At 31.3% G+C, this 27729-nt stretch overlaps 2 long non-coding RNA genes and 1 pseudogene across 4 annotated transcripts; 1 reads left to right on the top strand and 2 right to left on the bottom strand.

Annotated features, from left to right (window-relative positions):
- Positions 1-449: 449 nt before the first annotated feature.
- LOC145974889 (uncharacterized) lies at positions 450-26626 on the top strand. 2 transcript variants are annotated; one of them, XR_014439838.1, is made up of 4 exons: positions 450-620; positions 683-752; positions 24123-24259; positions 26527-26626. It is a non-coding gene; the product is annotated as an uncharacterized LOC145974889 (long non-coding RNA). The 2 variants fall into 2 exon arrangements; XR_014439837.1 differs by having other exon boundaries at positions 456-752.
- On the bottom strand, positions 2759-8378 carry LOC145974887 (uncharacterized; annotated as a pseudogene). Its single transcript, XR_014439836.1, has 10 exons — positions 8193-8378; positions 7871-8054; positions 7624-7700; positions 7032-7277; positions 6717-6797; positions 4946-5008; positions 4199-4298; positions 3902-4080; positions 3324-3483; positions 2759-3108 (listed from the first exon to the last, which is right to left on the bottom strand). The product of XR_014439836.1 is annotated as an uncharacterized LOC145974887 (transcript).
- On the bottom strand, positions 8736-27500 carry LOC145974890 (uncharacterized). The gene is made up of 5 exons (XR_014439839.1): positions 27486-27500; positions 12582-12902; positions 11642-12289; positions 11221-11299; positions 8736-11125 (listed from the first exon to the last, which is right to left on the bottom strand). It is a non-coding gene; the product is annotated as an uncharacterized LOC145974890 (long non-coding RNA).
- Positions 27501-27729: the final 229 nt, after the last annotated feature.

Raw genomic sequence — 27729 nt, 5'->3', positions numbered from 1 at the left:
TGATTGGAATCAATAGGATAAATGGATAATTATTCATTTACTGCCTATTTGAAGCATAAAGGAAGAATTTAATTCTAAATAAATTATATCTCAAGTTTTATAAATTAAATTTAATTATTTTCACCATTTATTTTATTATTAATTTAATTAAATTGAACTAGTCCTTTACCATTAGATATAACTACGATATAATATATTACCTATATGTTGTATTAGAAGAAAATTGTAATTAACCGATAACTCGCCGATAGTCTTATTTAGCATCTGTAATAATTAATTTTATTGTATTTATATTACTTATTATATATGAATTATATATGAATGACCAGAAGCTACAGATTCTGCTCGGGATCTGCTGCCAATCTGCCGTCAGATTACGCGCGCGCAGATCCTGCTCGGTTTCTGCCGACAATTTGACATCAAGTGATGTTAGCAGATCCTGCTTGGTTTTTGCTAATAATCTGCTGTCAGATTCTGTGAGCAGGTTTTGCTAGCAAATCGTGAGCCTATTGCGGACATAACGGATGCCAATCTGCTAGCAACTTTTGTGGAAATCTGTCGCCAATCTGCTGGCAAATTGCGCGCATTTTGCTTACCGGGGACTCTTTGAGATGCAGCCCGTATGTATTGATTGTGATAACGCCATTATTTAGGTACATAACCTCCGATTGCCGTATTATAGTACCGGTCTCTTTCATCTCATCTCGTGTGTGTAGCTGCGTGTCTCCGGCCATCTATCCTTGAAATCTAAGGTAATCTTTTCAATCTAAGGTCAAATCCTTTTTCTTTAGTTAATTATACTTAATAAATATAAAATAAAGCTTATTTTTGTATGTTTTTAGTAATATTTTTCTGTAATAATCATGATATAAAACACATAACAAATCTGAGGTTATATCCCAGTGAGAAATGATGCATCAATTCGATCTCGAATCAACCTCGAAATGACGATGTCGAATTCACATCGAAATTCACATCGATTCGAGTGTATTCTGATCCCCCCGTTTGAGATGTTTTCGACGTCGAAATCACATCAAATTGATGTGATTTCGACATCGATCGTCGATCGCCATTAATTTTGACAGAATTTTTACATTATTTAGACTGTACATTTATTATTTAGACTTTGGCTCATTCCAACAAAAATGCTTAAATATCATATAACTAAAGATAGAAATAGCAATACACATTATTACAAATAAATCAAATGTTTTGTCAGACTTATGTTAAAAAATAAAAAAATGTCAGTATTTAACAGCCAAAACCAGAACTTAATAACAAATTTTACAAGTTATGCTTATAACTATGGATTATTCTAAGTCATACACTTACATTAACATTAAATCAATAAGGCTGTAGAAACGTTGTTACAATAACTCTGAGGCGATTTCATCAAAATCAGTTAATTTTAACCTCAATTTAAATTATATCTTTGTCTCTTTCAGATAAGTTCATGACAAAAAGATGAAGATATAATTTAAACCAAGGTTAAAGTTAACCGATCCCAGACAGCACAAAAAGGCCAAAAGATGTCTTAAAGACGTCTAGAGGACTTTAAGACGTCTTTAAGTCGTCTTTTAGATGTCTTTTGGACATGTGTGCTGTCTGGGATGTTAATCAGCCCTGAAGGGTACATAATTGCCAACAAAAAGAATAAAGATAAATAATTCTTAAACATAATCATTGCAGTTATAGAGTGATAGATTAACAGATAGTAGTATATAGATTTACATTATTTAAAATTTTCTTCTTTGGACACAAATAAAAAAGTATAATTCTAGATATATTCTAGATATGAGACGCAACAGCAACATAAAATTTTAAAACTAAATAAAATAGAATTTTAAAAAAAATAATACTAAAATAAAATTTTGAAAACCAAAATAAAACTTAATTTTTGTTTTAGTATGCTACTTATTAATACAGCAAAGCCTACTAAGATTTTTTTCTTAGAAAGAGTCCCAGATAGCACAGTGAATTCTAACAATATTCTTTAAGTTTTCTCTTTTTTAAATTGTAATTCTTTAGGAATTCATAGATGAATACAATAAGAATGATTGTGGAAGTTACATGCACCATGATTGGAATTCTTGAGAACTTCTTAAAGTATTCATATAGTATTCATATAGTATTCATATAGTATTTATATAATATTCATATAATATTCATATAGTATTTTTCTATTTCCATAAATGTAAACTTTATGAATTCAATGAGAATAGTTGGAACACTAAAAGAATATACTAAATCTAAAAAAATAATTGATTTCAATATTTGGAAGAAAATATTTATTTATATTAAGCCAAAATATATTTGAATCATTAAAATATACATGTATATTTTGCTGATTCAAATATATTTTTGCTTAATATAAATAAATATTTTCTTGCAAATATTGAAATCAATTATTTAAATAAATATTTTCTTATAAATATTGAATCAATAATTTTTTTAGATTTAGTATATTTTTTCAGTAAACATAAGGAATTTTGTAGGAAAAATTAATACACAATATTATTAATATTTTAACTTCTTTTTAATATAACTTCTTATTTAAAATTAAATGTATGTGCATACAATATATATTATATTTTTATATGCATATATAATTAAAAAAAGTAAATATATATGTAATATAATAAACAACTTAAATGCTGTAATTTAATCAGTTTATATTATCACAAAATATCACATATTTAAAAAGAAAGTACCACAGTTTTTGTTGCAATATTTCTTATATTAAATCATGCATCTGGAAAAATTTCATACAAAATGTCATACATACATATATTTACATACACGTACGATTACAGAATTAAATAAAATATTTTCTTTATTCTACATAGTATTTATTTTAATTTCTTCAAATATACGACAATTATGACGTAGAACTCAACTTTTGCAGCGATGTTCGATATTTATAGTAATTGAAATATTATATTCATTACCATAAACTCGATCAAATTAATATTTGAATAAATAACTCACGAGTCTCTCTTCTTCCTTCCCTTCCTTTTTTTATACGATCCGATACGTGATTTAACCATGATTGTAAAGCATCTTCTATTTTTTTCATACATAATGATGTGTGCAGGGACGCTACAGAATCTTTAACAGACCAAATATTACTTTATATTGCTTTACGTAGACTAAATCATTTGGTGGAAAAGAAATGTACATGAAAAGAAGCGTTGAAGAAATAACAAATTTGATAATTATAATTTTGGAAGATGTATATATGTATTATACACAAAATTAGTTCAATTTTATATATATAATTAAATAAAATGTATGTATGAATGTTATAGTTTTTTACGACTTACTCAGAATAAGTTTTGAAGTAAACGAATCTTTAAACCGGATAGTATTCTTTTGTCCGCTCCAAGAATATTGCACAGCTAAGGGATCTGCCATTATTCTCTTCATCGCTCGCCTTATATGATCTCCAGCGTCTTTTCCACCTTCTTGCCTTATAAAAGTTTTCTATAAAATTAAAAAAATTATTTGCACTTTTCTAAATAAATAATTGAATGAGATAAACAAAATATATATATAGTTTTCGATAATATAATAATGTATTAACGACATTACTAATGACAATATATTATAAATATATATATATATATATATATATATATATATATCATTATTATAATAATGTGTTTGTTATACTTCAATTAATGCTAGAAATTGAATTCATTTGATGGTTGTTATCAAGTCACATTGAAATTTGCTTCATTTTTGTTCTTAAATAATTTTATTATGACAGTCATTACAAGAAGTTGATTCTGTCACTACTCTGTTGACAACACATGTATATAACACACTTGTAAATAACACGTGTTTGACAAAATCCGCTTTCGATAGATTTAACACATGTAAAAATTGTATTTATACTTACTAATTGTTCTCGTTTCTTTGCATCCTCCGCAAGTGATTTTTCTAATGCATCAAATTCTTCTTTTGTTTGTAATTGGCAAAATTCAACATTTTCCAATTGTGTATTATTATTTCCTTCGTTTCTATTTTTTGATTGTAATATGTGCTGTATTATTATATCCAATTTCCTATTTATCTTGTCTGGAAAATTGCCAAAATACATTATATATATATATATATATATATATATTTTCTTTTGAACATTTACATATTAGGAATTTTTTTAACTTCGCAATTATATGCATTTTTTTATTTATACTTATGCAAGGATAGCAATTGCATCTGTTCGCAAATTATATTGTTGACAGTTCTTGTGGTCTTTGATGTCCTTTTATTCATCAAAACTGTTTGTGATGTACCTTCATAAATAAATGTAACATGATAATTATATATCACAAACATTGCAGTTATATTTATTTGGAACAAGAAATATACACAAATTTACAATATTTTGGAAAATTTAATTTTTAGTAACGTAATTGTTAACATGATTATCATTGATTGAAGTACAAGAAGATGGAAACGATTATGATAATATAAAAAAAATATATCCCCACAAAATACTAGCGAACAGTAATATACAGTAAACGTTATAATTTTCCACTCAACAATGTAACTGTTATGTACAAGATATGTTACATTACAGTTACATTGTTGAACCATAAATTATAACATATTGTTATGTTACTGTCCGCTAATGTTTTGAGGACATATACCTAACATCATTGTTTTTATATTATCATAATTATTTTTATCTTATTGTACTTCAATCAATTATGTTAATAATTACGTTTATAGAACTTAAATTCTCCAATTTGTATATATTTCTTGTTTTGTGGATGTATATGAAAATGAATTAATTTTAATATTCGTATTACATGTGTATGTACATATAATTTTAAGTATTGCATTGAATTGGAGAATTGCATTTTTACTTTTCATCATCATGCAAGGAATACAAATAAATGTTATCGGATAACTTCATTTAAAATAATTTTTGTATTACCTTTACAAATGTTGGAAATATTTATGTCATTTTCATTAACATCAATTGGATTATTCCTGGCATCTGAATTAAAATTAAGAAAATGTTATCTTTATAACCCCAGTTAGTCAAGTCTGCTCGAACAGATTTCGCCAAGTGCTTGCTAAAAATTGTTGTCAGCAAAAAGGCTACAATTTTGCTACAAGAGTTGTTATTACCTGATTAAGCTGGCAGATTGGCGGCAAAAACCGAGCAAAGCTTGCTGACAAAATTCGACAACAAATTGGCGGCAAAAAGCAAGCGAAGCTTGCTGCATTACTTGACGTCAAATTGGCGGCAAAAACCAAGCAAGATCTGCGCGCACAAAATTTGACGTCAAGTTGGCGGCAAAACCCGAGCAAAATCTGTGCAGGAAAATCTGATGACAAATTGTCAGCAAAAAGCAAGCAAAGCTTGCTGCATGACTTGACGTCAAATTGGCAGCAAAAACCGAGCAAGATCTGCGCGCATAATTTGACGGCATATTGGTGGCAGAAACCGAGCAGAACCTACATAATCTGTATTTAAATGCCTTGATTCAATAGTTCCTTCGCTTTCCGCTACGCGATGCACGCTTTCTCGCAATCAAATTTCTGTTAGAAGTAGATATAAGGCCTGCTAGTGGCTATTAATAAAAGATCAAAAGTATATTTCTATTGGTTTAATTTTTGATATCTCATACAAGCCTAATATGAGAATATTAAACTGATTAGAATCAACAGGATAAATGGAAAATTATCCTATTTGAAGCATAAATCAAGAGTTTAATTATTATATAAATTATGTCTCTATTTTATAAATTAAATTTAATTATTTTCACAATTCACTTTATTATTAATTTAATTAAGTTGAAAGAGAATTTGCTACGTGAGATATAACTACGATATAACATTACATTTCATAGTTATTTATGAAAAGAAAATTATAATTTACCAATAAAACTTATTCTGTAATATTAAATTTTATTGCACTTTAGTCAAAAGCAGATCATGCTCGGTTTTTACCGTCAATATGCTGTCAGATTGCGCGCGCGCAGATCTTGCTCGGTTTTTGCCGACAATTTGACGTCAACATGTCAGCAAGCTTTGCTCGGGTTTTGTCACCAATTTGTTGTCAGGTTATGTCAGCAAGGTTTGCTAGCAAAACACGAGCTTAATGCGGACACAGATGACTATGGATTTGGTGTGGAATTTTGATTAACTTTGCTACCAATTTGCACGCAATTTGTTAACATTTTGCTTACTGGGACACTATTATTTTGTATTTTTTTGCAATGTAATAATAAGCATATTTTTGAAATTGTTATATTTTGTAATTTAGACACAGCTATGTATTTTTTAATATCATGTTAAAACAAACTTTACTAAATTTATTTATATTTGACATCTGTGTGTGTGTGTGTGTGTGTGTGTGTATACATATATATACACGTATATACATACTCGTACATTATATACATATATACATAAAATATACATATATAAAATGACATTAAAATAGTTTAAAGATTTAGAATAAAAAGTTATATTATTGGAGATTTGTGAAAGTTTTATGAAAATGTGTTAATAAAAATTGGCTCGGAAATGTATTTTATAATTACTATAGTTAATATTCATTTTTGTTTTCCAAATTGAGAATATATTTTTTTGCATAGATTTAAACAAGTTTATAAGATCTATGATCTTGCAATATATTAATAATATGCTTATGTTTGAATTGCAATATAACAATTGTGTCATATATATTTAGTCACCAAGTGAAATGATAATCGGTTTAGTGTGTACAGGCAATTCTGCTGCTGGGTTTTCCAAATCAAAATCATCATCATTGTCATCTGCACAAAGAATTAAAAAAAGAATGAAACATATTATGCATGTACATACATGCACAATCCCGCATAATAATTTTACATTTATTAGACATAATTCTAATTAAATACCTAGATTAAATATATGTTTTTATACTATATTATATTCATGATCTGATTAATTTCAAGAAATCTATCTACTTGTGTGTGTGTAATTTCTTCAATAATACATGTTAAATTAACATTATTGCATGTATTTACCTTCATAAATTGTGTCAGAAGTTTTGTTTGTTATAATATTACTACATTTAGAAGTTTCATTATGACTGACATTATCAGAGATTGTTGTTAATTGTTTTGATGTTGTTGGTATAATAGTTGGTATATTTTTGTCACAAATTTTCTTTGTAGCATTATTAATAAATTCGGAAGCTTCATTATCTATGGCATTATCAGATGTTGATGCAAATTGGTTTGATTTTGATACAGTAGCTGAACCTAATGTCTCTGCAATATATATACATATATATATTTTAGAATAAAATATTTATAATAAAGAAGTAGTAGCTAATAATAATTTTACTGAATAAGATAATATTACTGATAAAAAGGAAAAGTATAAAGTGCAAAATGAAAAAATTTGTTACACTTTTTTGAAACAAATTCATTACAAATTATACTTTCTTATATACTTGCATTTAACAATTAATGGAATTGTATAACACAGTTGAGCTTTTATGTTAAAAATAGCAAAAAAGACAATATTAATACAGAATATTAATACACACTACAGTTATTAATGCACTATATAATGTTTAGTCTAGTTATTATATGTATAATTTACTTCTCTTACCCATGACAATATAATCCAATTTTGATGGCAACGGTTGTAATTTTGCTATACTAATGATTTTAGGTTTTTTTTTGCTTGTTTATCATTTATGAATTAAGCATACATAAAAATTATTGTAATATAAAAGATATAATAATTTCAATAATAGGGCATAACGTTTAATAAATGTGTTGAAATCACACACACACACGCGCGCGCGCACGCACACACACACACACACGCACACACACACACATTTTATATATATATAACATTACCTTCAGATTCTGAGGAGATTTGTTCATCTTCAGTTTCGTCAAATTTTGGATTTTTTTTTCGAGATTGCTTTTGGGACAGCTCATTATTTTTTGTGAATTTGTCGTATAATATTTCGTCTTGTGAAGAATACCCTGTGCACTGCTTTTCGAAAATTTTGCACTCCTGATAATTTTCTGTAGAAAATTAAAAAAATTATTTAGAAAAATTTATAAAATATATATATATACATACAGATATAAATAAGAATCAAAGAAAAAATATACATTTTACAAGAGTTTAAATTGTACAATTTTTAAATTATTAATACTCACCAAATGGCCCAAACAAACAAGCATAATCGTATTTTGTCCACTCAGATTTATATGGTACTCGTTTTTTTATCCATGTTGTAATTATGGAATTTTTTCAGTAGGCCAATAGACAATTTTTTTTTCTTTATCTAACCAGTTTTCTGGGATAGATTAAAATCAATTGTCAACATGAACAACATAAAACATCTATAACCATTTATTTATTTTATACCATCTTTATACACATAGACAATAAATATATATAAATTTACTGAATATAATATGCAAAAAAAATTTACTAAAAGAAAATTACTAATAATTTTATTACTTAGTTTTGTATTATTTATAAAGTAATAAAAACACAAAATAAAATAGTTATATACAAGTATAAATATCTCATGTTTAGTTTAATCTTGTTACAGTATTATACAATAATTAAAAAAATTTAATGAATGTTATTAATTACCACCAGTAACATGTTACTTTTTAAAAATTTATTTTTTAAATAAAAGAAAGTAACAGTAACTCATTTGGAAAAAGAGGGGAGGGAGAAAAGAAAAACTATTCTGATTATCACATATGTGTATTGTAGATATGTAGATATATCAATAATCGCATATATAATTTATGAATTTCTAATTCATTTTTTCATCTAATTAACTCTTTATTATTACTATCGAATATTCTTTTTCTTCTCATAATAAGAACATATAAAATAAGAGGCGCGCGCGCGCGCGCGCACACACACACACACACACACACACACACACACACACACACACACACACACACACACACACACACACAGACTTAAAAAAATAGGAAAGCAAATAAAAAATTTAATGATAAATTAACAGTATATGGTTTCAACCATAAGGGAAGATAATATTAATTCAGAATATTACATATAATGTTTGTTCAATACAAATTAAAGAAATCAAAATGAGGAATGTAAAAGTGGTAATACAAATGCGGAATTTTGTAACATTATTTTTATACCTTTTCCTTTGATATGATTGATTGTAAATCTCTCTAATATTTTACTTTCACTTTTTATCAAATGTACACCTAATTTATTAGATTCTAGTGGATAAATGGATACATCAGAAACTATCATTTTATATCCTACGCAGAAAATTTCCGAATTTAATGTTGCGATATATTTTATATTATATATACTGCCGTCTTTTAAATAACATATATTATTTGGTGCTGTTGTGCGTAATGTGATCTTTTCAAAAAGTAATCCTTCATAAGAACCATCATTACAAAATGGAATAGCTAATTTTGTCTTATTTTTATGTATTAATATTGGATACGTTTTCTTTTCCAAAGTTTTAACATTTGAAACAAAGATTTCTTCCGATATTCGTTTGTTGTGATAATGGTTTATCATGTTTGCGTAGGTATCTCTTTATCTTCTTCATTTCATTCTCGAAAAACAACTTAAATCATCTAGTGATGCTTGAAATGTACCTACATCATCAGCAAGATGTATTAAATTATGTACGGTATATACACAATTTTTTGTACCATATAGACATTTAAAATTTTGCACAAACCACATCAATAATTTTGTAGCATATTCTTTGTTACGTACGCAGTTTAAGGGATCGCATAAAATTCTAATTGCGCAATGAAGAGCAGAAAAATGTAGAATATAATTATTTGGTAAAACATCATATAAAATGAATGGAGCGAAATATAACAGAAAAAAACGAAATTCTGCGACTTTCCACCTATGAAATTCATTCAAGTTTGATCTCGGTTTTCTCGATATTTCTGAGGGTAACTTTTGATTTAAACGTAACCGCTCGTTAAGTACTTTATAATTATGACCGCTAATGCGACATTCTTTGATACCTTTTGTCCACAATAATAACAATCTTTTCATTATTCCAAGTAAAACTAAATGCATATAATCGAGTGGAAAAGCACTGACCATTCCAATTCCAAGTCTCTCTAATGGAGAAATTCCAGTATGATGCTTAGGATCAAGTTTATTTTTAAAACTGTGATCAGTTCTTCGTTCACAACAATCTACAAATACTACTTTATCATTAATGTAGTCCCCTTTTATTATACAACGTTCACATCCATTATAACCAGTACAATATTTTATGCATTCCACAAATGAACGAGCTGGAGAGTCACAGATGACAGCTCTAATTCTAACAAAATAATGGTTACCATTCCATTCAAAACCTTGATCTCGTAAAATACAGTATTCATCGACAAATTCATTTAAAAATTCTTCAACAGATGAAGATTTTGACATGCCGTGATAAATTCCAATAATAAAAGGCTGGTCTACATTAATGATTTTACCTTGAATTGGCCATAATTGCTTGTTAGTACTTTTAGAAATTGGCAATCCATCAATGTTTATATCAATTATTATAAAATTATTGATTAAATGAAATGTGTTTCGTCTGCAATATTTGAGTAAAACTTTTTGAAGACCGAAATATAGAAATTCTCCATTACCGCATGGTTTACATTGTGTTAGACTGACACATTCTTTCGATGTATGTAGGAAAACTCGAGCATCACTTGGAATATTTTCATTAGGGTGATATTTTTTATATAACGTTAATAATTTTGACAGAGCATTATTGGAAATATTATTTGAAATAGCCCAAAATTGTAGTTCTGATGCAAATGTTTCGTTACGATCTATAGTTATGTTGATTGTTTTATAATTATTATCCACTATATTTTCGGTTAAATCAACTTCTTCAATATTAGAATTATTTGAATCGCTGCTGGAATACTGTAAAATTTCATTAAAGTCTGTACATTGTGATGGAATAAAAGGATTTTCTATTTGACATTCCTCAATGATATCTTCTTCAGTTGGGATGACTATATTTATATTACTTTCCTCTTCAAGATTATAATTTTCAAAAATATCTGATTCTATACTTTGACGTAAACGTTTATTTCGTTGCCATCTTGATAATTCGTTAAATGGTTTTACTTGACGTTTCATTTTCATTTATTATTACTTAAAATGCAAAATATTAAATGCATATAAAATACAACTTACTTTTATTTTTTATAATAGTTGGTTATTCTTCAGTTTCGTCTAAAACTTTTATTGTAATACGTGAGTGACTTTGATAAATCTGTAATAAAATATATGTATGAAATTATATAACATTATATTATACATTAGAAAGACTAAAGGAATAAGACATTCTATATAAAAGTAATATATAAAAGTAATATATGAACATATAATAGAAGTTTGTATTTATATAGTCAGAAATCGCCTGTTGAAAGAACATGAACTACATGCAGACAAATATTTATCAAAATTTATCAATAGATAGAGATTTTGATCGACTCTGTTGGCAAACCAACTAAAACAGCTTGTTTACTGAATGAATAAACAACAAAAATAAAGACTGCATGCGTTTATTTCGAGGTTAGGTAGTAGGAATATATTTAGTTCAATTAATACTTACCATTCAATAACACCCAATTATTAATATAATTATGTAGCACTGTGCTTTTGTAGTCTGATATAATATATATATAAATATATTACCACCTTTTTATTGCAAAATACACGTAGCACACTGCACACTGCACGAAATTACGAGATAAAGTCCGAACCAAACACACACAGTCTCGCGCATGCGTGGAAAAATAACAAGTAATTCCTTATAAATTCTCAAAGTATTCATAGTACTGTCGCAAAGTATTCATTAAAATGAATTTATAAAGAATATTTCAAGACGAACTGATTATGAATAATTCTTCAAGAATTCTTCAGATATTCATTTTTCTAATTCTACAAGTATTCTTTAAAATGATTTCCCTATGAACTTATGTTCACCTTTGTGCCATCTGGGGTGAGCTTGATCGAGATTTCTCTTTGGGCCTGTGACATTTTTTGGGAGTGCGACGACTTAAGTTAGAGTCCGCTTTCAATCTTTGGCTTTTCGAAGAGCGATGGCTTGACATAGAACATTCTTCTTGTGATGTGTGACTTTTAGATCTTTGTGAAGAGCCATCTTCCTGTTTGCGCCATGCAGCATTTACTAGCCACAGGCTAGTTGCTGATTCCACTAAAGTTAGATTAAATTTTTCTTCTTTTGACACAAATGCACCTGAAAAAGTATAATATTCAGAGTATGAAATGCAAAAGCAAAATATAATTGATTAAATTTAGGAATATATTCTTATAGTTTAAGAAATAACTATACACTCAATTATTAATTTTCATTATTTATATAAATAAACTATTATTTCCTAACCTGTAAGAATATGCTCTTAAATTTGCCCAAACGAGATTGCAATAATAAAAAGTACGAAATATATTGAACTTTTGTCTTTAATTACTTCCTTTAGATTGAGTTATTAGGAAAAGGCAACATCTTTCTCATGTATAAGTATACTTACAGGGCGTTCCGTATGATCCATTATGAGGGAATAAATGATGATGATGGCCAATTATGCAAAATTTTGTATAATTCTGTCTTCTCTGTTAAATAATTTCCGTCACAGAAGTGCACACAAACACAGATATAATTATATAGACAGAGTCAAACGAAGAAAAGTCTGTACAGAATTAATCGCACACGTGAAACGTTCTCGTCATTAGACAATAATGGCCCAAGACGGCGCGTGATAACGCTCGAGTCGAGCGGCTCGACAATCGCCGGTCAGATGACGTCACGTGATGCACTGCTGGCGCTGTTGTCGATACAGCAACTTATCACGCTAAAAGTAATAATCGAAAATTTCAATATTTCGACCTCATTTTGATTTTAAATAAAAATCAAAAATTACAAGCTCAAAAAAAGTATTTGTTAGATTTTAGATAGAAATAAACTGTTTTCTACTTATAATTTATCATTTCCATTATATATCGAAAAGTCGACAATTTCGATCTCTGTTAGATGTAAAGCACCCGTTGACATGATATCGAGGACATTGACGTCGTTTTGACATCGAATTGACATTAGCCTTCTCACTGGGATATATGCTTTTAGAAAGTTTAGTTGCATGTTCGAAGTAACAAAAAAGTATAACGTATTTGTACTTGCATTCTACATTTTTATTACACTAATAATATATTAAAGAGATATATATATATATATATATATATATATATATATATATATCTTTAATATATTATTATACAGGGTGAGCCATTTTAATTAACGCACGCAATTATTTCGGAAACAAAGCATTTTAGAGGAAAATGTTTCAGACAAAAGTTTTATGGTTTCGAGGGGGCCATAAGATGGTATCATTGGTTTGACCTTGAAGAGTTATTTGAAGGTCACATGAAGGTCACCTTCAATTTCTTAAATGGAACCTACTATTTGTCATTGCATATTCTTGTAGCTTATCTCGAAAGCTTTCCAAAACACTATAATTAAGTACCTTTTCGTTAAGTACTTTTTGAGTTATGAGGCTTGAAATAATTTCTTAATTTTACATAAACCGTGAAATATCTTGTAAAATATTCATTTTTCGATTATCTTATCTTAATACTTTTACGTACAAAATAATGAGAGGAATCAATTGGTGTAAAGAAAACACATAGTTGTTTTTAAGAAAAATTATGGAATTGTGAATTGCAAATTATATATTTTTTCTTCAAAACAACTATGTGTTTTCTTTACACCAGTTGATTCCTCTCATTATTTTGTACGTAAAAGTATTAAGGTCAGATAATCGAAAAATGAATATTTTACAAGATATTTTACGGTTTATGTAAAATTTAGAAATTATTTCAAGCCTCATAACTCAAAAAGTACTTAATGAAAAGGTACTTAATTATAGTGTTTTGGAAAGCTCTCGAGATAAGCTACAAGAATATGCAATGACAAATAGTAGATTCCATTTAAGAAATTGAAGGTGACCTTCATGTGACCTTCAAATAACTCTTCAAGGTCAAACCAATGATACTATCTTATGGCCCCCTCGAAACCAAACAACTTTTGTCTGAAACATTTTTCTCTCCCGGGCTTGGTTTTCGAGTTATTCTCCATTAAAGGTTAAAATGGTCCACTCTGTATAATAAACAATGTAATAAACATAAACTGTGTATTAAATTAAAATTAATTTAACACTGCGTAATAATATAATTGTAATAAATTACAGTTTATATAATAAAATATGAAAGAGATTTATAAACAAAATATATGTAATAATAAATATATAAGTGTAATAATAACTGTAAATATAATATATAATAAACAATGTAATAAACATAAACTGTGTATAAAATTAAAATTAATTTAACTGCGTAATAATATAACTGTAATAAATTACAATTTATACAATAAAATATGAAACATTTAAAAAAAAGGAGCAGTCGAAGTTTTAAAAAAAGAAGAATCCAAATAATAAAGAAGGCTTTAGTAATATTTTTGTAGTTCAATTCATTATTTCTTATACCAAAAGTTACGCATCTGTAAAAATTTCACACATAAAGTGTTATATATATATATATATATACAGGGTGAGTTTTAATGGTTGTGTCAATCTTTTTATCATGCGGGAGATTACCGATCGCAATTTTAATAAATTGATCGATACATAGATGTCAGTTAATTGGATCGACCGTATCGAAGGCCGAAATATAATGTGTACAATTAAAGCAAGTTAAAAGCTAAAATTATGTAGTATGGATTTATTATTATTGTTAAAGCTACGCACTTATTATTATTATTATTATTATTAAATATATATATTATTATATTTATTATTATTATTATTATTATTATTAAAGCTACGTATACATATTTAATATATTAAAGCAGTAAGAATACATATTTAAAAATTCAGTTCAAATTTAACACTTTAACGTTTTATGTAAAACTTTATTTCAAATTCCGCATTTATTTTTATGATAAAAATTTTTATTATTGTTATACGCTAAAGATATGTAGTATTTCTGCCTTCTTGAAATAAAATCACGCAATTGTTCCACAAGAAATACATTCTTATAAAACAATTGCGTAATTTTATTTTAAGAAGGAAGAAAATTTTTTGCTGCATATTTTTAGCATATAAAACAATAAAAATTTATCATAAAAATAAATGCGGAATTTGAAATAAAGTTTTACATAAAACGTTAAAGTGTTAAATTTTAATTGAATTTTTAAATATGTATTTCTTCCGCTTTAATATATCGAATATGTATAATAATAAATCCCTAATTTGATCACAGTAAAATAATAATAATAATAATAAATATAATAACATATACATTTAATAATAATAATAATAATAATAATAATAATAATAAATGCGTAGCTTTAATAATAATAATAAATCCACACTACATAATTTCAGCTTTTAACTTGCTTTAATTGTACACATTATATATTGGTCTTCGACACGGTCGATTCAATTAACTGACATCTATGTATCAATCAATTTATTAAAATTGCGATCGGTAATCTCCCGTATGATAAAAAGATTGACACAACCATTAAAACTCACCCTGTATATATATATACAGGGTGTCCTAGACCACCCGTACACCCCTTTTCTTTCAAAAACTAAGCATTTTAGAGAAAAACGTTTTCGACAAAAATTGTATGGTTTTGAGGGGAACATAAGATGGTGTCATTGGTTTGACCTTGGATGGCATCGTTAAGGTGAGGTCAAGGACACCTTTAATTTCTCAAATAGAACCACCTATTTTTTATTGCATATTCTTATAGCTTATGTCGAGAGCTTTCCAAAATACTATAATAAAGTATTTTTTCATCAAGTACTTTTCGAGTTATAAGGCTTGAAATAATTTCTTAATTTTACATAAACCATAAAATATCTAGTAAAATATTCATTTTTCGATTATCTTACCTTAATACTTTTATGTACAAAATAAAGAGAGGAATCGATTGGTGTAAAGAAAACACATAGTTGTTTCGAAGAAAAAATATGTAATTTGCAATTAACAATTCCTCTCATTATTTTGTACATAAAAGTATTAAGGTAAGATAATCGAAAAATGAATATTTTACAAGATATTTTACGGTTTATGTAAAATTAAGAAATTATTTCAAGCCTTATAACTCGAAAAGTACTTGATGAAAATATACTTTATTATAGTGTTTTGGAAAGCTCTCGACATAAGCTATAAGAATATGCAATAAAAAATAGGTGGTTCCATTTAAGAAATTAAAGGTGTCCTTGACCTCACCTTAACGATGCCATCCAAGGTCAAACCAATGACACCATCTTATGTTCCCCTCAAAACCATACAATTTTTGTCGAAAACGTTTTTCTCTAAAATGCTTAGTTTTTAAAAGAAAAGGGGTGTACGGGTGGTCTAGGATAGCCTGTGTATGTATATATACAGGGTGATTCTAAATAACTTTATGCTTTTGCAAAAACATAATCTTGACCGAATTCTAAGACGATTTTTCCTTTGGCAAAATTTCATCCGAAGCTTAGTTTGTGAATTATTAAAGGAAGTAGTTAACGTATGACGGGTCGAATACAAGAGGCAGGCAAGGGTGGCGCGATTCACCGTCAGACGCGGGTGCTTACGCGGAGCGCCTGCTGCGATCAGCTGGTCGCTATACACATACAGACACACATTTTTTTTTTACGCAGGGGAAATCCTCAAGGATACCCCCCCTCCCCGGGGAGAGAGAGAGGGTTATGCCGGACTCCTACCGGCTAAAACCCCTGTGGGTGTCCTCCACTGCGGTGTCACGGGGGAGTCACGGGTACGCCACAGGCATTCTTCCGCGACCCCCCTCACCGCCTCACCTCCAAAGTAGCCGGGAGGGAGGACACCCGTCCGCCTCCCGGCTCCGCCTAGTGGGGGTATTGCACCGGTGGGAGGTCTCCCCGCTCTGCACCTGTGCCCCTCTCGCCGCGGCCCTAAGCTGGCCTCTTCTAACGCTGTGGTGGGGGAGCGGGAGGGGGCTGCCGGGGAGGCCATGCGGTCTCTGCAGCCCCGGAACCTCCCTACTCACCCCACCATTCCGCCAGCAATGCTTTAAAGGGGGAAGGTAGGCCTACATCAGGTCTCCCATTTAATCTCCGTCCTGCGTGGGGGCTGGAAGCCCAGGAAGCCTCCTCCTTCCTCGCCGGACCCTCCTAGCCGCTGCTCCTCCTCCCAGGGCTGTTGTTGAGGGGGGCATTTTCCGCTGGTCCCTTTCGGCCTCCTCCTTGGCGCACATGACCTCTTCGCAGTAGAAGGTCATGGCTCTCCACTCCTCCTCCCCCCTCAGCATTGCCTCTATGACGCTGCCGAGGGAGAGGTCTGCCCCCACCACTGCGACCAGGGCACGGTGCTGCATCTCCCAGGCCGAACAAGCCTCAAGGGTGTGCTGCGCCGTGTCCCGGTCCCCCTCACAATGGTGGCACCTAGGGGTCGGTTCCCTCCCGATGCGGCACAGGTAGTGACCGAAGCACCCGTGCCCGGTCACCACCTGCGCCACCCGGAAGGTGATCCGCCCCCAGGCTCTCCTCAACCACACCCCAAAGACCGGGAGTACGGCCCTCACAACCCTCTGGTTCTCGTGGGCTGGCCCGGCCAGTTGCCGCTGCCAGTCCACGAGGACCAAATCCATCACCTTTTGCCTGATGGCCTTCTTGGCCCCCGGCCCCACCAAAATTCCCCTCCCCCGAAGTTCGCTAACTCCCCAGTACATCTCAGCCCGAGCACGGGCTAAAAGCTCCAGGGGAGGGGAACCCGCCAAGACCGTCACGGCCGCGTATGCGACCGTGCGATACGCACGCGCGGTCCTGAGTACTATGGGGCGATGTGCCCCCCGTAGTATGCCCCTTATCCTACTGGACTTCAAGGCAGCGCCCGCCCAGATCGGTGCCACCGTAAGGGCCACCGAACCAACCGTGTCCACGTATAACCTGCGGACACGGTCGTCCGGCCCCCCAAGGTTGGGCAGCAGCCTCGCCAGTGAGGCCGCTATCCCCCCTATTCTGGGGGCCAGCTGGGCAAAGTGCTCCTCGAAGGTCCATCTCCCGTCCAGGTGGAGACCCAGATATTTCATCCGGGTCCCCACCCATACATCGTGGCCATCCACCTTGAAAGCGAGCCTGGGGGGGGTCCCCCGGGAGCCGTCATGAAAAAAGACGGCCTCAGTCTTCCGGGGGGCCACCCTCAGGCCCAACGCCTTTATTCCCCAGACCAGTCCGGCCACCGCAATAGCGCCGAGCGCGGTCGCGTCCTTCCAGTCCCTCCCCCCGGCCACCACCAACGTGTCATCCGCATAACAGATGACGTGGCAGCCGGGGGGAAGGACTCTCCCTAGTACCTCATCGTACGCAATGTTCCACAAAAGTGGGCCCAAGACGGACCCCTGTGGAACACCTCGCACGACGGGCCTCCTAATCCAGGTCCCCTCCCCATCGCGGTACACGATCGTCCTGCCAATGAAGTAACATACAGACACACATGCGAACACATACATTCTCTCTCTGTCTGTCTGTCTGTCTGTCTGTCTCTCTCTCTCTCTCTCTCATTCGCTCACTCACCTGTAATCTTTTTTTTTTACGAGAGAGGGGAAAATGCATTTTATGCATACCCACCGGTCGATCCAGTGAGTTATGTGGGACTCGAGTACCAAGTCGAATTACCAACTCGGTACTCCCTACCCACTAAAAACCCCTCTCTTTTCACGAATTTCCTTTGACACACTGTCCCTCTGACTTCCCGAGATCTGTTTTCACATAACGTCAAAAAATAGTTATTATTAATCTTGTTCGATGACTTTTGATGTATTGCTGTAATTGCTTGAAGGAGAAATGAATTTTCCGATAGATCGTACGTTCTCAAATTTAACGTAGATATCACGTTGCAAAAGACAAGAAATCCACACTAAATTATTAACTGAAAGTTTTTCTCTTTTCATGAACTGTATTCTTTATAAACTTTAACGTAATCACATTTATTTACTCACTCGATGAGACGAGAAATTTACTAATGACTCTCACTAATCACTATTAATCACTGTCGAATAATAACTATTGGCGATTAAAAATCACTCGATGAAAGAAACACGCGCGGACACGTTACTACACGACGCGACAATGCGACGATAATTACTCGGCGACTGCAAGCAGTTTTTTGTCATGGTAGGTTGCGGTAGGTTAAGGTACTACTGGCGCAATCGAATGCGATCATGTGTTCGATTGAAGAATGCGGTAAACATAATAAACATTTAACATATTAATATTATTATTATCATGAATGTGTGTGATAAAATACATCGTATGATATCTATTTAAAAATTAATTAGATTAAATAAGTGTTTTTAAAATATTTATTACTTTTACTATTATCTTAAATAAATATTTAATATTAATATTTTGTATGATAATAGTAAAAGTAATAAATATTTTAAAAACACTTATTTAATCTAATTAATTTTTAAATAGATATCATACGATGTATGGATATCACACACATTCATGATAATAATAATATTAATATGTTAAATGTTTATTATGTTTACCGCATTCTTCAATCGAACACATGATCGCGTTCGATTGCGCCAGTAGTACCTTAACCTACCGCAACCTACCATGACAAAAAACTGCTTGCAGTCGCCGAGTAATTATCGTCGCATTGTCGCGTCGTCGCGTCGTGTAGTAACGTGTCCGCGCGTGTTTCTTTCATCGAGTGATTTTTAATCGCCAACAGTTATTATTCGACAGTGATTAATAGTGATTAGTGAGAGTCATTAGTAAATTTCTCGTTTCATCGAGTGAGTAAATAAATGTGATTACGTTAAAGTTTATAAAAGAATACAGTTCATGAAAGGAGAAAAACTTTCAGTTAATAATTTAGTGTGGATTTCTTGTCTTTTGCAACGTGATATCTACGTTAAATTTGAGAACGTACGATCTATCGGAAAATTCATTTCTCCTTCAAGCAATTACAGCAATACATCAAAAGTCATCGAACAAGGTAATAATAACTATTTTTTGACGTTATGTGAAAACAGATCTCGGGAAGTCAGAGGGACAGTGTGTCAAAGGAAATTCGTGAAAAGAGAGGGGTTTTTAGTGGGTAGGGAGTACCGAGTTGGTAATTCGACTTGGTACTTGAGTCCCACATAACTCACTGGATCGACCGGTGGGTATGCATAAAATGCATTTTCCCCTCTTTCGTAAAAAAAAAAAAAAAAATTACAGGTGAGTGAGCGAATGAGAGAGAGAGAGAGAGAGAGACAGACAGACAGACAGACAGACAGACAAACAGAGAGAGAATGTATGTGTTCGCATGTGTGTCTGTATGTGTATAGCGACCAGCTGATCGCAGCAGGCGCCCCGCGTAAGCACCCGCGTCTGACGGTGAATCGCGTCACCCTTGCCTGCCTCTTGTATTCGACCCGTCATACGTTAACTACTTCTTTTAATAATTCAAAAACTAAGCTTCGGACGAAATTTTGCCAAAGGAAAAATCGTCTTAGAATTCGGTCAAGATTATTGTTGCAAGATTGTTTTTGCAAAAGCATAAAAATCGTCTTAGAATTCGGTCAAGATTATTGTTGCAAGATTGTTTTTGCAAAAGCATAAAGTTATTTAGAATCACCCTGTATATATATATATATATATATATATATATATATATATATATCCTAGCAAACACTAAGTAATAGTTATAATTAGTAATATAGTAATAATTTCCTACTCAATAATATAACTGTTATGTAACATGTAACAATTGTATTGAGTGGGAATAACTAACAGTTATTAGATTAACTGTTACTTGGTGTTTACTGGGATGTGTACACACATACAGAATAAAATAGAATTCTTTTTATCCTATATAGCATTCATTTAAATTTTTTCAATAAATGCAGCATACGAATCAATATTTATAACAATTAAATGTTCGAAACATCATAATTGGAATCGTATATCTCAGGTAATCCCCGACAAAAACAGTACGTGAAATCCACGTTATTACCACGTAGATTAATATCGTTGAATCCACGTGGATATTCGAGTAGATAATGCACTCAAAAACGGTACTAGAATCTACGTGGAATCTATGTGAAAATTTCATGAACTTTCGAGACATATTACTTTTTTCATTTTTGATAAGTGAATATCTTGGACATTTATAAAAGTATATAAATACACTCGGCCATGAGAATAATTTTATTTTTATTTATATTTTATTTTTAATATACGCAATAAATAGGCTATCTCCCATTTATCCGTTTAATTTCAAATAATCTGTTCCATATTCTGAATCCCAACAAGCGATCCACATTATTAAACAAATTATTTTAAATTAAATCAGTTTATTAAATTAAACTAAAGGACCGTCTACAATGAAAATAATATCGGTGGAGTGGACAGTGAAGTAAGGCGTAAGACTAGGAGTAATGCGAAATGGAAAAGAACCATTCGCTTACGCCTTACTCCACCGTCCACTCCACCAATATTACTTCCATCGTAGACGGTCCTTAAAAGAAAAAATAAATTTCGGACCGTGTTAGTATCAGTTCTCTATATACACTTTATGACGAAAAGTTGAATACGAGTTAGCTAATTTGATGCAGCGCCGCATAGCGGCAAAGCGAGGAAGCATATTCTATATACATATGTACTATTACATATTTAGAAACATACAGATATAATATTTTTTTTTAGCAAACTTTTTTATCTTTCTGAAAGATTTCAGAAATATTGCAAATACAATATTATATAAAATATAAATATTATAATATTATAATATAAATATTATAAATATTATAAAAAAACATGATGCAGGTATATTTCAGAAATATTTCAGATACAAAATTACAATTGAAAAATTTTAATAAAATATCTTTTAACATTACAATATTACCGAGTCGTTGAATGATTAATCATAATTTCAATAGAAATATCCACATGAAATCTACATTGATATTTCGAGAATAAAGTACCTCGATGTAATAATGAAAAAAGAAAGTTGTATCCACGTAGATAATTCGTGGATAAACCTGCATCCACGTAAGCCACGTAAAATACATGGATTCGACGAGGATGTGACGTAATTGTTTTTATCGGGTCGTATCCCATACAGTATACAACATTACAGCAATATTGCAAAGTTGTTGCAATGTTACAACAATATTAATAATAATGCTGTAATATTCTGTGCTGTATGGGTATAAGCGATCAAGAAATTAAAATTTTAATAAATAACTCACGATGATTCTCTTTTTTTTCTGTTTTTTCTTTACGATCTGATGCGTGATTCAACCATGACTGAACAGACTGTTTACTGGATATAATATAATAAAAATAAAGAATCATACTACACGTGATTATTTTGAGGTTATATAATAAGCAACTTGTAGAAATAATAAAATACTCAATTCAATTATACACTTACCAATTCACTAAAATGTCTGAGATTTCTGCATTATTATGTATTATATATTATTAAAAAAAATATGCATTTTTATTAACGCTGTATTTTTATTAACACTATAACACGCTGTAAGCTGTAACCTGTAACACGTTCGTTATGCGAAGTTTCGAGACAAAATTTCGGATACTCGCGCATGCGTGATGGAGTAGCAAAGTTGTAATTCCTTATAAATTCATAAAGTATTCACAATATTGAGTCGCGAAGTATTCATTATAATGAATTTCTGAAGAATGCTCTCAGATGAACTAATTATAACTAATTCTTCAAGAAGTTTTAACATATTCATTTCTCTAAAGCCTCAAGAATTCTTTAAAAGGAATTCTTTATGAAATTATATTCACCTTTATGCTATATGGGCACAATAGCATATACAGGGTGAGCCATTTTAATTAACGCACGCAATTATTTCGAAAACAAAGCATTTTAGAGAAAAATGTTTCAGACAAAAGTTTTATGGTTTCGAGGGGGCCATAAGATGGTATCATTGGTTTGACCTTGAAGAGTTATTTGAAGGTCACATGTAGGTCACCTTCAATTTCTTAAATGGAACCTACTATTTGTCATTGCATATTCTTGTAGCTTATCTCGAGAGCTTTCCAAAACACTATAATTAAGTACCTTTTCGTTAAGTACTTTTTGAGTTATGAGGCTTGAAATAATTTCTTAATTTTACATAAACCGTAAAATATCTTGTAAAATATTCATTTTTCGATTATCTTACCTTAATACTTTTACGTACAAAATAATGAGAGGAATCAACTGGTGTAAAGAAAACACATAGTTGTTTTGAAGAAAATTATATAATTTGCAATTAACAATTCCATATTTTTCTTAAAAACAACTATGTGTTTTCTTTACACCAGTTGATTCCTTTCATTATTTTGTACGTAAAAGTATTAAGGTAAGATAATCGAAAAATGAATATTTTACAAGATATTTTACGGTTTATGTAAAATTAAGAAATTATTTCAAGCCTCATAACTCAAAAAGTACTTAACGAAAAGGTACTTAATTATAGTGTTTTGGAAAGCTCTCGAGATAAGCTACAAGAATATGCAATGACAAATAGTAGGTTCCATTTAAGAAATTGAAGGTGACCTACATGTGACCTTCAAATAACTCTTCAAGGTCAAACCAATGATACCATCTTATGGCCCCCTCGAAACCATAAAACTTTTGTCTGAAACATTTTTCTCTAAAATGCTTTGTTTTCGAAATAATTGCGTGCGTTAATTAAAATGGCTCACCCTGTATGTTTACAGTTTTGCCATTCTGATTCTATTTTGGATTGATAACAATAACAGAAAAAAGTGTATAAACTGATTTCGTCTTTTTTTATATTGTGATTTTTTTTCTTTAAATTAGAGGATAGCTGGTTTATAAATTTTAAAATATAACTATTTTTTAGTTTGACACTTTAAACAGATTATTTTGAGACTAACATATATAAACACACTATAGTGCATACGTTAGTCAGAAAATAATCTGTTTAAAATATAAAACTAAAAAATTGTTATATGCACTGCAAACTATGGTGTAATAAATAATAATTTTTTTAATTTTAGGTGCTCTATTGCAAAGTTTTGAAGGTGAAGCATTGACAACTGCCGAAAAAATGGCTGGTTCGTGGCTTGCGAATGCAAAATGGCGTCAACAGAGTGACGGAACATCCTTGCGTCAAAGACCGCCAAAGGATGATTAAGTATGTTTAAATAGCTGGCTTCAATTTAAAAAATTATTATAATGAAATAAAGGTCCGTTAGATAAAATCAATAAAAATTAGTTAAAAGGCTACAAGGACCAACGCAATGGTGGAATATATGCAAAAATAAAACAGTTATTACAATACAATAACCATATGAAAATGTTTATTTAATTTGAACATGACAAACGCCGCGTTTCAATCCAATTCGGATCCTTTTCAATGTCGAATAACAAAGTGAGTAATAAACATTAAGATAAAAGCAAAATTAACAGTCATAGGAGAAATGTAAATAAGTTTCGGAACAACGCAAAGTCAAAAAAAGTCAAAAAATCGGAAGCAAATATATGTACAATAACGGAAAATTTAAACCGTCAATCACAAAAAAGGAAAGAACGCATCGCATTAACGTATCGCCACAGAAAACCCGAAAGCAACTCGTACCGCATATCCCTAGTGTACCGTTAAAAACGAGATGATCCTCTCCAAAACAAAAACCGGAAGGAAATCCCACATACAAGTCCATGACCATTTCCAAAAGAAAAAACAGTCAAAGATGCATAAATCGATGACCAGTTGGAAACTTGATGGTCCAAATATGTGCGAGTAAAAGCTTAAAAATATGACACTCTAAAAAAGAAAAAAACAAGACAGAGCAATAATTTAACAAACGTTACTTGGCTATATGTGATTCCCATGTGCCTCAGTTCGGCTCTGTTGATTGGAACGTTAAGTTGTGCTTAACTTGCTCTCCCTTTGTGTTCGATTTTTTGATTTGAGATCACTTTCAAAGAGTGATCGCAAAAATCGCCTATTTTTGGTCCCGCGATATTGGAACTGAATTGTGTGCCAAATGATACCTTATGACAAGATATCAATCACAAAAAATTTTTAAGTTGAGGTGAGAATTGGTTCCAAAGATATGGGAAGTCAAAGTTATTAAAATTCATTAACGTTATGACAATTGTGTGGTTCCTTGGATATGGCCAATATCGTGGGATACATGTACCTAATCCTGATATTTGTAATATATCCATAACCATTTCCAAGGAACAAAATCAAGAAAACTAAATCTTAGTATGTGTTTTCACACATACTTGTGAATCGATTTACTTAACAAGAAAAAGAAATTAAAACATTTTCTAAATACATGGTCCGCCATATTAAATCGGCCATTATGAATTTTAAAAATCTGACTTCAAATTCATTGTCAGCAGCTAGCAAAACCCCCGGGTACGAAGTTTTAAATTATCGGACTGAAAGAAAAATTCGTGCTTTAAAGCGTACGGGCTGACGAGTTAATGAATTTTGACTACTTTGACCTCCCATATCTCTGGAATCAATTCTCACCTCAACTTAAAAATTTTTTGTGATTGATGTCTTGTCATAAGGTATCATTTGACACACAATTCAGCTCCAATATCGCGGGACCAAAAATAGGCGAAAAAACCACTGATTTTGCGATCACTCTTTAGAGACCGGTATGTGATTTTATTATATTAATTTTACTCTTGCTTTATATGAAGGATTCTCTTAAGTAGTTTCCGGATTGTTTGTTAAATTATTGCTCTGTCTTGTTTTTTTCTTTTTTAGAGTGTCATATTTTTAAGCTTTTACTCGCACATATTTGGTCCATCAAGTTTCCAACTGGTCATCGATTTATGCATCTTTGACTGTTTTTTCTTTTGGAAATGGTCATGGACTTGTATGTGGGATTTCCTTCCGGTTTTTGTTTTGGAGAGGATCATCTCGTTTTTAACGGTACACTAGGGATATGCGGTACGAGTTGCTTTCGGGTTTTCTGTGGCGATACGTTAATGCGATGCGTTCTTTCCTTTTTTGTGATTGACGGTTTAAATTTTCCGTTATTGTACATATATTTGCTTCCGATTTTTTGACTTTTTTTGACTTTGCGTTGTTCCGAAACTTATTTACATTTCTCCTATGACTGTTAATTTTGCTTTTATCTTAATGTTTATTACTCACTTTGTTATTCGACATTGAAAAGGATCCGAATTGGATTGAAACGCGGCGTTTGTCATGTTCAAATTAAATAAACATTTTCATATGGTTATTGTATTGTAATAACTGTTTTATTTTTGCATATATTCCACCATTGCGTTGGTCCTTGTAGCCTTTTAACTAATTTTTATTGAATTTAAAAAATATTTAAATAAATATTTAAATTTTAGATTTTAAAACATTTTTAGGCTAATGAATAATATGAATACAGTATAGTGTGATAACTAGCAACTTTTTAATTTCAGATGCCTCCATGTACTCATTTATGTAACTTAATATGTATTGTTAATATAAAGAAATAAATGTAATGCTTTAATTAACAAAATTATAACAACTATATATCAATATGGTAATGGTATATTTTATATTCTTTTAGCTATTCTTTGGCTAAGACATTTACTTCTATCAAAGCTTTAAATAATTTATATTTCAGATAATCTCTCAATTAGGAGGTAAAAATCTCTTATTTACAGTTGTATACATGTTGTTCAAAGTTTCACATAACTTCAAATCGAATTTGTATCAAATTCCCAGTGAGAAATGTTGGTCGAATTTACATCGATTCGACCAACATTTCTCACTGGGATTGATATTGAATCGAGGTAGATTCGATTTAAGATTATCTGAAACTTTAATAAGTTATCTACAGCTTTGATAATAAATGTCATAGTTAAAGTATAGGTTCCTAAAATATTCCCTTAATAATATATCGGCAAATATTAGAATCAAGGGTGGGGGGCGATTTTCTTTTAGCGTCGAAAAAATATCGAAATTATGGACATGATCGAATCGAAATCGATCTTTAAATCGATGTGATTTCGACAAATGGTTTCGACATCAAATCGACATCGATTCGAAATTTATTTCTCACTGGGTACCATGCATGTAACATAAATGAGCAATGGGCTGCTTTCACGATAAAATCAAATTGAGCCAAATAAAAATAAATGATTCATGCGTATGATTAATCAAATCTGAAATCAAGTCTGATTTCATTATGTATTCATTAATTATCTTTCCAAACTATTTTTATATATAAGTTTAAAGTTTTACATTAAGGTTAGTTATATCTCAGTTTTAAGTTTATAAATTTACAATAAAAGAATACGTTTTATTAATAAATATCACTTAATAATCGTTATATGAAATGAAATAAATATAAAAATTAATTCTTTGTTATATTTGAATTATTTTTAATACATACCTATACATTATTTACCGTGACATGTCTCAAATAGCTTTGTCTTCTTCTTTTCTGTCTCTTTCTCACTCACTGCTTCCTTATAAATGGCGCGACCAATCAGAAATCATCAGGCGATGTCCTAACTCTTAGGGTGGGGTCCCATGGAGCGTATTACGATACGCGCGTATCGGGCATATTGAAAATCTGACCAATCGCAGACGTTCCGCTGTTTGTGATACGGGAAAGTTACGTCTGCGATTGATCA

This window comes from Camponotus vicinus, unplaced genomic scaffold, assembly GCF_025532165.1.
Source record: "Camponotus vicinus isolate PSW18456_S1 unplaced genomic scaffold, iyCamVici1.0 SCAF_7, whole genome shotgun sequence".
NCBI classification, from domain to species: domain Eukaryota; kingdom Metazoa; phylum Arthropoda; class Insecta; order Hymenoptera; family Formicidae; genus Camponotus; species Camponotus vicinus.
Note: the sequence above shows the minus strand (reverse complement) of the source record. Positions and strands in the feature narration are given on the sequence as shown.